Below are 11652 nucleotides of genomic sequence, written 5' to 3'. Positions count from 1 at the left end.
GATTTTTTAACATTCTGTAGCCTGGGTTGAACTGGTACTCACCATGTAGCCAAGGCTGGTCTTAAACTCAGGAATATCAGTCTCAGCCTCCCACACAGATATGAGTGGTCACAGAAGCAAAGCACTGCTATTTTCAGAAGTCGTTAGCTCAGTTTCTTTACTATAGGAACTATTGATTTAGCTCAGCTTTTGTCCCATGGAAACTGGTGTGATTCAAAACTTTGGAATTAGAAGCAATGTTCTTAGAAAGTTGAAGGGAACTGAAATTGTACCTGCATGAATAGGGATCTTTATTATAAATACATACAAAAGTGGTTGACTGAATTATAAATCTTCCTCTAGGTAATAAAATCTATCCTGAGCATAAAGTAACCCTCACGAGGTTATGTTATTGATAAAGATTGAAGCTCATGCCAGGCAGGTACTAAGCCATATCCCCAGCCTTTTTTTTTTTTTTTTTAAAGATTTCTTTATTTATTATATATGAGTATACTGTAGCTGTCTTCAGACACACCAGAAGAGGGCATCATATCTCATTACAGATGGTTGTGAGCCACCATGTAGTAGCTGGGGTTTGAACTCAGGACATCTGGGAGAGCACTCAGTGTTCTTAACCACTGAGCCATCTTTCCAGCCACCCCCCTCCCCCGGGCCCTTTTTATATTGGCTTTTTTTTTTTTTTAATTTTGAAAAAGGGATTCACTAAGTCATCTAGGCTGCCTTCGACCTTGTAATCTTCCTGCCTCAGTCTTTGAGATGTGGGGTTTGGTGGTGCACACCAGTAATCTGAGGCAGGAGGAATGTTTAAGGCAAACCTGGGAAAGTATCTAATTTAATAGTGCTAACCTATCTTATGTATGGAAACTTGTTATAATAATAATTGTCTTTGTTTTGTTTTGTTTTTCCCTGACACAAAACCCCATGACTAAAAGTAAGGTGAGGATGAATGGAGTTTACGTGTTTCATTTACACTTATAGTCCATCTTCTAGGGACATCAGAGCAGAAACTCAAGGCAGGAACTGATGCAGAGGCCATGGAGGAGCACTGCTCTCTGCCCTTATTCTTCAACCTGCTTCTTACATAATTCAGGGCCACTTGGCCTTGACATACCACACAAACTGAGCTGGGCCCTTGCACGTCCATCATCAGTCAAGAAAATGCCTCATGGGGTTGGGGATTTAGCTCAGTGGTAGAGCGCTTGCCTAGCAAGCGCAAGGCCCTGGGTTTAGTCCCCAGCTCCGGGAAAAAAAAAAAAAAAAAGAAAAAAGAAAATGCCTCATAGGGTTGGTTGCCCATAGGCCAACTCTGGTAGGGGAATTTGCTCTATTGAGAGCACATCTTCACAGATGAACCTAGTTTATGTCAGGCTGACATACAACTAGTCAGTACAATAATATATTTTTTAAAAGTTGGTGAGAAAAAAACAATACCAACAACAATGACAACAAAAATAACAAACCCAAGGAAAAAAATCAGCATTACAAAAAAAGATTGTTAAGAAAAGGATATAGCATATGACTTCCAAATCCCTCTTTTCTTCTTCTTTTCTTTTATTTTTATTTTGATTTTTTATCTCTTTTTATTTTTTATGAGACAGGATCTTTCAGCCCTGGCAGTCCTGAAACTCATTATGTAGACCAGGCTGGATTTACTTACAAAAATCTATTTGCCTCTGCTTTTTAGTAGTGAGATTAAAGGACTGTGCCACCATGCTGGTCTAGAGAAATCACCTGCAGACTCTCTGGGGAAGAGAGAAGTACTCCAGTGTTTAATAACACATGCTATTCTTCCAGAGGACCTGGATTCAGTTCCCAGCGGCTACAACATGTGGTTTATAACCACCTGGAATTCCAGTTCCAACTCCTCTATCCTCCCAGGACATAGGATATCTGTGCTCACCTGTACAGATGCACTTACAAGTACACAAATAAAATTAAAATGAACCTTTTAAAAAGACTCTGAAGTATCAGAAGAGTCTAAATAATCAGGTTAGCTGATTTTAGCAAATTATAGTTAAATTTCTTAGGTGGAATAATGGCATAAAATTACACTTTGAAAAGTTATCTTTCTCAGAGAAACATAAGAGGGCTTAAGAGTAACTATATTCGTAGAATGCTTGCATAGCCTGTATGCAGCCTTGGGGTCCATCCCTAGCCCCACATAAAATGAGGCAAAGTGACTTGGATATGTTACCTCAGCTGATCAGAGATGGAGACAGGAAGGATAGAAGTTCTACCGCAAAATTACCAACAAGAATTTCAAGGTCATCTTGGATACATCATGACTTCAAAATTAGTTCGAGAGAACCCAACTCAAAACAAACAGGACGGGAGAGATGGTTCAGTGGTTAAGAGCACTGACTGATCTTCCAGAGGTCCTGAGTTCAAATCCCAGCAACCACATGGTGGCTCACAACCATCTGAAATAAGATCTGATGACCTCTTCTGCTGTGTCTGAAGACAGCTACAGTGTACTTATATAGAATAAATAAATAAATCTTTAAAAGCAAACAAATAAAAAAAAAAGTGGCGTTAAGTGGATCTGAGTGAGTTAGTTTTCAGTATGGTCAACCCAGAGAGTCCGGACTACATAATAATCCTGTCTCAAAACAAAACAAATTGTGTGTGTGTGTGTGTGTGTGTGTGTGTGTGTGTGTGTGAAAGAGAGAGAGAGAGAGAGAGAGAGAGAGAGAATCAATGAAACAAAGGAAGACTAAGGTAAATTAAGAAAGAGCCAATGATTGTTCTGAAGAATTATTTTGTAAATTTCTTATAGTTTGGGAAATTTCTACAAAAACAAAGTTATGTAAAAAATGCTAGCTTTTTTTTTTTTTTTTTTTTTTCATTCTCACATCAGAACAGAGTGGGGAAACCAAAGGTAGTTTTCCTCAGGTGGAAGAGAAAGGAGGAGAGAGTTAGAAAGGCCTAATTCTTCTCCTTTCCTGGGAAAGCTGCTGAATGTGGATTGAAGACCATTGGGTCGGTTTCAAGGCCATCACCTGATGGCTCATGCTCTCCCTGTAATTGCGTGGGCTTCGCGCAGGCTGCTCCTGTCCGCCTAGACTTTGTTACACAGTTGCCGCTATAATTATCTGTGTGACTCTTTCTACTCCCATGGTAGGGCTCTTCTGTATCCCTCTGACATCCCACCTTCTTGCTCTGGGTATCTTCACTGGTGCCATGGGAACAATGTTTCGCCAAACGGTTAATGAGGGTAGCTCTGCTCAAAGTAAAAACTATTGTTGAAAATAATACAGGAGGCTGGAGAGATGGCTCAGTGGTTAAGGAGCACTGACTGCTCACCCCAGAGGTCCTGAGTTCAATTCCCAGCCACCTATGGTAGCTCACAACCATCTGTAATGGGATCCGATGCTCTCTTCTGGTGTGTCTGAAGACAGCTACACGGTACTCATATACAAAATATTATTGCTAAACTCAGTTTTAAAAAGGTTTAAAGTCAGGGATTTAGCTCAGTGGTAGAGCGCTTGTCTAGCAAGCACAAGGCCCTTGGTTCGGTCCCCAGCTCCGAGGGGGGTTGGGGGGGTTTACAGCTGGATGTAGTGGCTCCTTCCTGTGAGTTCTAGCACTCAAGAGGCTGAGGCAGGATGATTGCCACAAGCTTGAGGCCAGTCTGGGCTCAGTGATAAATTTCAGGCTAGTCTGAACTTTAGTGTGAGATCAGCGTTCAAAAATCTCACACTAATTCTTAAAATTATAATTAATATTTCTTAAAATTTCAAAGAGGGAACAACGTTGTTTAGTATATGCTACACACAATAGCAATTTATGGAGTAAATTAAATATTTTCACCATGGACGGTCCCTCACATAAATTATGGCCAAAAGCTCAGTTGGTCGTGTGCTCGCTTAGCGTTAGGGAAGTCCTGAGTTTGATTCTTACTTAGCACTGTTCGAGTTTGTAATCTCTGCACTGCACAAGTAGAAGCACTTGGTTACAAATTTGAGGCCACTTTGATCAACATAGCTAGTTCTGGGTCAATCAAGACTACAGGTGTAATCCTGTCTCAAAACAAAGCAACCACAACCACAACAACAACTACAACAAAACTTCAGGACACACGGAGAAGAAAATTCTATATTTAGCCACTATCTTTCTCCACTCTCACCCACCCTTCTTGTTGCGAGATGGAGTCTTGTTACACAACCCAAGCTTTCCTTGTGTTCTCGGCCACGCAGCTGCCTTACTTTAGGACTGATGGGTTTTCAGGCATTGGCCACTATGACCAGCTTCCCCTGTAATTTTCTTTGTTTATTTGGTTTCGTTTTGGGTCTTGATGCTGGATTAAAGAGTTTTCCTTCCTGTTCAAATTTAAAGACTCTTTTAAAAATTCTGTAATAAATTTTCATTTTTCTTATATTTTTGCAAGCTATTGTTTAGACCAAGAGGTACAGCTTAGCTATAAAGCCCTTTGCCTGGCATGTGCAGATCCTGTCCCCAGAAAGGCAAAACCATAAATAAACAAACAGACAGACTTTAAGCAAGGGCATAGGATCCATGATGAAGACTTCTTGTGCTTATTAGGAGGAGTAACCCAGGAGTACGGAAACTCACCTACTTGATCTTCACATTGATAGTTTGCTGTGTTGAAATCTATCTTGTCCTTTAATTATAGCTCTCTGTGTGAAGGAGCTAGGCAGGCAGAAAACAAAAAAAGAATTGCTGAGTGACGATGGACTAGAGAGCTCTGAAATGTTCTCGGTCTTCCCACAGAAAAATTTGACAGATACGACTTCATATCCTTCTGAACTGGTAACTAACTGCCGCAAGCCTGGAGGCTTCCTCCTGTCTTGAGCTAGAGAAGGCCAGGTACATAAAGAATCCTCACAATGATTGCAAAGCCATAAGGCAAGCACTCGATGTAGATCCCGGGGCATTCAACCAGCTAAAGAGTATTCCCGTAACTTTACACACATTGTCAAAGTAATGCACAAACACCGCACTATTATTTACAATTAGGGCAAGTGAGGAAAATAAAATATCACACGATGAAAGAATAATTCTTTGCAGTATGAAATTGTCACTGTGTAGAAAGCTATACAGTTATTTCACCTGAGGTAAATTTGCTGGGTGTGATGACTTACTTCTATAACTGCAGTGCTCGGGAAGCAGAGTCAGGACTGTGAGTTTTGGTACAGCCTGGGCTATGTAATGAGACCCTGTCCCCAAAAGAATGCAAAATATCTGGGGATGTGGGTGGCGCCCACAATGACCAGCTTTGAAAATTCCTAGGTCCATATATTAAAAAGAAAAGTTTCCAGAGAGACTAAATAAATTTGTGTTTGACATTACGGACATGGAAAATGGTGAGAAGAAAAAGGTTCTGGTCCACTTCTAACCAAATAGAGTAAAACCCAGATCAGTGATGAAAAATATCCATGTTCTGTGCTCTCCGTAGCAGTCAATGGTTAAAAATAACAGGTCCAAACCTTCCGGACAGCTTCGCACGGACATCCGCTGATCCTTACAGTGTCTTTGGGTTTGGGAAGAAGATACTAAAAATAACAAGAAAGGACAAGTTTTGTTTAAGTCTCCCTTTTAGTATCATGAGCAGATGAACACATGATTAAATCTTCCTTCAGTCACCCCATCCTTGCTTGGAACACTACTTCACCACATTGAGTGTCTGACTCTTACAAACACTTCTCAAAACGGGGCTAATTTATGTCATGCGCGTTTTGGAAATCCCCCAGAAGCCCTGGGATTCTTGGAACCCCTGAAGATCTGCATGCTTCTAACTCTTGCCAACACACCCAGCCTTTAACGTAGCCACCTCGAAAAGGTCGTGGGGGCGGAGTCACATAGTCATTCACGAATATTTTAATGAAAACTGAGACACCCATTGCATTCTGGGATGAATCGTAAGGTCACCTTTGCCACCACTAACTGTAAGTTTAGTAAAGGTCTTAGACTGGATTGAAAAATGACGGAATGTTAATTTTCTTTCTCCTGTGATGTAGTCAGAACTGGGGCATCCTATAAGGCAGGAACTCTGCCACTGAGCCAACCTGGCCTTGAACATTTCCCTTTAAGGCTTTACTTCTCAAACAGGCGCGCTGCTGGCACAAACAGCAAGTCTAAAGATGTCTCTGACACAACAGCTGTGCAATGACCTTTTCTCCCCTTCTCTCTATCAGAATGTCTATATTAGCCAATTTGCTTTCCTTCTTTCCTTCCTTCCTTCCTTCCTTCCTTCCTTCCTTCCTTCCTTCCTTTTTTAAAACAGTTTTTTATTTTGCTTTGTTTTTTGAGATAGGGTCTCTGTAGTCCAAGCTGTCCTGGAGCTCTCTATATAGACCAGGCTGGCCTTGAACTCACAGAGATCCTCCATCTTCCTCTACCTCCCGAGTACTGGGATTTTCAGTACACATGGCAACTAGTTCTTTCGACTTCAGTGTATTTTCATGTGAACAGATTCCTACTCTGAAAACTCCTCTAATTCACTTACTTGTATCATATAAGTCAAATACTTACACTTTAAGATAGCCTAGCATATAACCTCGGCTAGCCTTGAACTCCTGATCCTCTTGCCTACAAGCTCCCAAACTGGGACTCGGGGTGTGTGCCACTCGCCCAGTTTATATTACAGCCTCTTTAGCTCTTCCCACTCATAAGAGCTTATTATCAGGGAGAATCATCAGTTTAGAGTTTGAGCTTGCTCTAACGCTGACTGAAATCACTGGTCACACGCCAAGCAGTACCCTCGTTCCCACATTTGCTGCGTTTGGAGTTTTAGATAATGATCACCTGCTTCTCTCGTTCTCTTTAATTAGGAAATACTTCAAGTCCCCCAGACAAGTGAGAACCCGAGGGAAGATAAAAATTCAACACGTTTCTGATGGTTCCCAGTGGCATGCTTTAATTACAAAGGTGAAACATCTGCTGGATTACCCAGAGTTACTTTTGAGCTATTTCACTTGGCACTTGTTTTTAAAAGGGAACTATGTGTGGGGCTGAGATGTGGGGGTGTCGAGGTATTTACATGAAGGGTGCTTGAGTTCACAGATGAGCCACAGGAATCTAATCAAAGATGGTTCTAAAATATGATCAAGAAAAAGGAAAGAACTTGATTTTTTTTTAAAAAAAAAAGCTTCATGTTTAATCCATTTAAACCTCAATTGTAGGTTTAAGGTTAGAAGCTAGTTATAGAACTCTAACTCCACAAACGCACACACAAATACATGTATACGTACACACACAAACACACATGTGAGCAAACACACACACACAAACACATATACACACAAACATACCCAAATATATACACAAAAACATACTCATAAGCACACACAAACATACAAACATACACACACAAATACATGTATACATACACACACAAACACACATATGAGCAAACACACACAAACACATATACACACAAACATACCCAAATATATACACAAAAACATACTCATAAACACACACACACACACACACACACACACACACACACACACACACAAAGAAAATAAAGGTCAGCAACAATCATGTGTGTGGTGAAATTATCATGTCTCTCCACACCATTAGAGACCAGCAAAGCTTCAAGCAGTTAAACACAAGCGGAGGAAAATAACAGATTGGAAGCTTTTCGTCCGAAGTGATGATAACTTCGGCTGTGTTATACTTAATCCTATCTGCTGGTTTTGTTTTTGAACTATGAAGTAAACATTATAAATTGTAAGTTCTACAAAATACACCAGGGGCATCTTAGTTATAAAGGCTTTGGCTTTTGTTGCTGTTGTTTGGTTTGGTTGCCTTAGACCTCCTGGTCCTCCTCCCTCTACCTCCAGAGCCCTGAAGTTACAGGTGTGCATGCATGCATCATGCCTGGCTTCTGCAATAGTGTTGACATACACTGAGTTATTCACGACAGAATGCCAGATGTAGTTAGGCTTAAATTACAACCTATCTTAGTATCATTAAAATACGGTTCTTTTTAAAAGACATGGACTCTACATAGTCCTGGAGTTCAATACATAGACCAGGCTACCCTTTAACTCCAAGAGATCCACCTGCCTCTGCCTCCCAAATGCTGAGATTAAAGGTATAGGCCACCATTCTCAGCCTCACTAAAATATGAAAATCACGAAGGTAGGATGGCTCTCCCGAGATATTTCTTATCTATTTATATAGCTAGATAGTTAGTTTGTTCGTGAGACAAATCTGTTGTTTTCCACATCACTATGCAGTTCTGCATGATCTTAAACCTCTGATTGTCTGTCCTGCCTGCACCTCCCTCATCCTGAGATTACAGGCACAGGCATGTTCCGCCATGCTTACTTTTCTTTGCTGGGTTTTGAAAGACTCTTGTTACCCGGCCCCAGCTGGGCTGAGCTCACTAGGCTCCCAGGCTGGCCTTGGAGTTACCTTTGTCTCCTGTCTCTGCTGCTCAAGTCCCACCGCCACAGTCTTGTCACTTCCCAGAGAATATAAACCCTTCTAGTCCTCTTGATAGTCAGGAGCTCTGTGAGCTGAGGTCCGCATGCGAGAGAACCGCTCCAATGAGATTGCATTCTAGTGGCTCTTCGTTGGCGGCAGGGAAAACGTGAGCTTGAGCCACGGCCGTGTCAGGAGCAGAGTTTTGCTAGGCTTTGGATTCAGACTCTGCCACTTCGGCTACGTAGGAGGCTCCGGGTTCTGTTTAACAAATATTGATAGTTTGCCCTCCGGTTCTAAAGGGCCTCAAGTTAAGCTCGATTAATTTTCTAAGTTTGTGACTAAAGATGGTGTCATTTTTTATATATATTTATGTATTTGCTTATTCGTGTGAGAATTCCTGCCACTGCAACTTTATTGTGGTGAGAAGATAATACAGGGCAGGGGTTAGTACTCCCCTTTTATCATGCAAGGCTCCAGGAAATTGACTGGCAAGTTGCTAGGTTGGCAAGCTGCGACCTCTACCTGCCAAACTATCTACTTAGGTGAGGATAGATTTTTTTTTTTGTAGAAGTGTGTGTGTGTGTGTGTGTGTGTGTGTGTATAAAATGTACTTCTTTTATGTTTATAACATGCATGTATGCATGCTTGTTTGAATGTGCATGGAGACACGTGCCGTGCACGGGTATGTGGCATGTGAGCGTAACCCCTTGTGTGTGATCTTCACTAGCACTTCCAGGTTTGTGTTTGTCTTGTCTTGATTTGTTTCATGTGGATTTTGTTTGTGTGGTTCATTGTTTTTGTTTGTTTGTTTGTTTGTTTTTTGTTTGTTTGCTTTTCTTTTTTTGAGACTAGGTCTCACTGCATCTTTCGTTGACCTGGAACTCACAGAAATCTGCCTCTGCATGCCCTGCCCTGTCTGCTGAGTGCTATAATTAAAAGCACCCACCACGATACCCATCTAGAATTCTCCATCGTCAACTTTTCCCTCTGAGGTTACGCATGTGTCCCGATAGCCTGGCGTTAGTGTTTACTTACCTCTTCCTTCTCCTCCTTCTTTTTGCGACCAAGACTCCCTACGTAAAACAGTCTATCCTCAAGATCACAAAAATTCGAACCCTTCTGCTTCTCTTCAATGCTGAGATTAAAGACGTGCGTGCCTGGTTTTATTTACTAATAAAGCAAAATAATCGACTGAGTTTCTGCTACCTTAGCAAGGAAAACCTCTCCGATACGGATTTACCAAATCTGGAGGTCAGCATAGTTAAAACTACCTGGAAAGGGTGCAGCAGAAACTCTCAGATAGGCCCCATTATGAACCACATTGTATGGGGGCAGGTGTCTCAGTGCATTAAATGCCTGGGGCAGAGGGTTTGGCTTTCCATGGGTATGTGTTGGGAGTCCGAGGGGTCCCTCCCAGGCCTGTTTATATTCAGCAAGAAAGTGTGTGGGCACTGAAATTTCTCTACACATCAGAGCTCAAGTAAGCATTTAGTCATTTCCCAGAAACATCTGGTGATCAGGAGGGGGAAAAAAAAAACTAAGAAAATAAAACAAAACAAGAACTAACTTAAAATATCACCGTTTTGAACACCTCCAAATGAACCATCGTTTCCACGGGCTCCCCTGTTTTCCTTGCCTTCTCCATGCAGTGTTTTGTGCGGTTTGTTCCATGGCTCCTCTTGCGTTCTGAAAGTTGCCAGCTGCAAACTCTGACATGTCAGGGGCGCAATTATATTTGCCTCCATCAAGAGAAGGTAAAAACAGAAGCACAGAGCCAATAGACTATAAACATGTTCCTACTGTTGGTGCACTGCCGTTTATGGAGAAAATTCACTTTTAAGATTGTAATAAGCTCTCCAACTTCATTATTATTTTTTCTTTCTCCAAACACAAAGCTCAGCTGTTTTGGCATGTTGGAAACTTGAAGACGTCTGGAATTTTTAGAAGAGGTAACGTGTGGGTGGGGCCCTAGCCCCCTGGGCAGGTGGAGAAGCTGAGCAGTTTTCACAAAATACGGTAAAGGAACAGCCCTTGGCCTGGAAGCTTAACCCCAACATCCAGAGACTAATGTGAAAATTCACCGAATAAAATAAGGGAATTGAACTGGGCCTCTAATTTCTAAAGACATGAGTCAATTCTGTCAGCTTTTAAAAACGGCAGTGTGTGTCTGTGTGCATGCGTGTGTTGGGGATGGGGCTGTTTCTCAGCTCTTAACAGCTCTCTCAGCAGAGGACCTGTGTTCTGTTCCCAGCACCCACATCTGTGGATTCACAGATGTTCCGATGCTCTCTGGCTTCTGTGGGTACTTGTATGTATGTGGTACCCATAAACTCACATACACATAAATAACACTAATAAATTTGTACTAATAAAAATTGTAATGACAGATTGAACCCGTGGCCTTGTGACTATGGGCAGGACTGTCGTGTTACGTCACTCTGGAGTTATCGTTCAGTTACACTCAACTAAATTATCCCAGTTGGCTTCTAATGGCTTTCCTGCCTCCCCCTGCCCCCCAAAAATCCCCAGAAAACATATCTCTGTGTATATTTGAAAAATAAAACAAACATAAGTGTTCCAATATTTGTAAAGATTCAATTTGTATGCTTTGGGGACAGGAACTAAACCACTCAGTCATTTCCTACTTAACACTTGATAGGTGGTAGTTGTGAGTATACCAAGTTGTTTCTTCTACAAATTAAGGTTTCTCTGATGTCCACCGAGGACTATAAAAATGATGATCCTTAAATCTGACCCTGTTTCATGTATGTCTGTATGTTCAAACTTTGTACACACCATGACCTAAGTATTCTTGCTTTCTTCTGCTGAGATGCAACCAAGAGGAGTTGTTTTGAGGGGGCTCCCTGTATAGCTACAGCTTTTAACATGCTGAGAGAAATGTTAACTAACAGTGGTTTTGCATGACTAGTTCTGTCTTCTTGAGTTTTGTTCTTTTGAAAATAGGGTCTCATACTTATAGATCCCAAGCTGGTTTCAGCCTTATGTAGCTGAGAATGACCATAAACTTCTTAAAAACATCTATTTTTTAAAAGTAGTACAACTGAATACCATTATGTCACCTTGAAGGGTTTTTTTTTTTTTTTTTTTTATGATTCCTCCTCAGTCCCCGAAACCTTGAACCTCTGATCCTCCTCCCTTACCTTCCAAGTTTATATACTGAAGATCAAAGGCTGGGCACACATTCCACAACAGCGGTTCTTGACTTTCCCCATGATGCAAAACCTTTAATACAGT

The sequence above is a fragment of the Rattus rattus genome, chromosome 18 (genome assembly GCF_011064425.1).
Source record: "Rattus rattus isolate New Zealand chromosome 18, Rrattus_CSIRO_v1, whole genome shotgun sequence".
Lineage (NCBI taxonomy): Eukaryota > Metazoa > Chordata > Mammalia > Rodentia > Muridae > Rattus > Rattus rattus.
The sequence above is the reverse complement of the archived record's forward strand: the minus strand, read 5'-3'. Positions refer to the sequence as shown.